Below are 296 nucleotides of genomic sequence, written 5' to 3'. Positions count from 1 at the left end.
AATTATACTTTTAGTAGATTTTCATAAGAATTGGTGAGATGTATGGTTGAAAAGTTGTTATGAATCCCGTAAATGTATTGTTCAAAATGAATTTGCAGGAAAAAAAAAAATGTATAAGAGATGTGGACCAAACATGGGTTTAATTTTAGTTGCCGTGTACTCTATTTTAAAAAACCACACCTTTCTAATTTTGACAAAAGAAAAATTTAATGCGAGCAAAATTTTACGTTCTCCTCATATTTCTGTAATTCCCAGATAATTGCATAAGAAAGTTACATCCACAAATATTAAACTTA

The sequence above is a fragment of the Olea europaea genome, chromosome 4, assembly GCF_002742605.1.
Source record: "Olea europaea var. sylvestris chromosome 4, O_europaea_v1, whole genome shotgun sequence".
Classification (NCBI taxonomy): domain Eukaryota; kingdom Viridiplantae; phylum Streptophyta; class Magnoliopsida; order Lamiales; family Oleaceae; genus Olea; species Olea europaea.
The sequence above is the reverse complement of the archived record's forward strand: the minus strand, read 5'-3'. Positions refer to the sequence as shown.